General features: G+C 31.9%; 1 protein-coding gene across 1 annotated transcript in view; it reads left to right on the forward strand.

Annotated features, from left to right (window-relative positions):
* LOC119589423 (autophagy-related protein 101-like) overlaps positions 1–407 on the forward strand; it is a gene marked incomplete at its 3' end in the record, with an annotated part of 88,441 nt that overhangs the window by 84,712 nt on the left and 3,322 nt on the right.

The following is a 407-nucleotide window of genomic DNA, read 5'->3' on the forward strand; positions in this document are numbered from 1 at the left end:
GATGAATGTTATTTGATTTTAGCGGCAATGAGTATATAGATATTATACTGTTAATATCTTGACAGATTAATGTACTGTTGTCTCCTTGTTTACATATTTTTTTCCATAGTATTCTATTGATTTCTCTGCTATGCATACTTTTCCAGACACATGGGCCCAGAATGTAACTAATGAGTATGATAAAGAGTTTTCAGCAACAGATAAAGATTCTGTTCTGTTGATTGTTTGTTTGTATAGTTTAAACTTCTCATAGATACCTAGATTGTTATTATATCTCATACATATGTATTAACCCAATACCGATGGGAAAATCTGCTGTTGATTGTAGATACCTGGATTGTTATTATATCTCATACATATATATTAACCCAGTGCCGATGGGAAACCTGATGTACACTGTCGTTTTG

Source organism: Penaeus monodon, chromosome 25 (genome assembly GCF_015228065.2).
Source record: "Penaeus monodon isolate SGIC_2016 chromosome 25, NSTDA_Pmon_1, whole genome shotgun sequence".
In the NCBI taxonomy this organism is placed as follows: Eukaryota; Metazoa; Arthropoda; class Malacostraca; order Decapoda; family Penaeidae; genus Penaeus; species Penaeus monodon.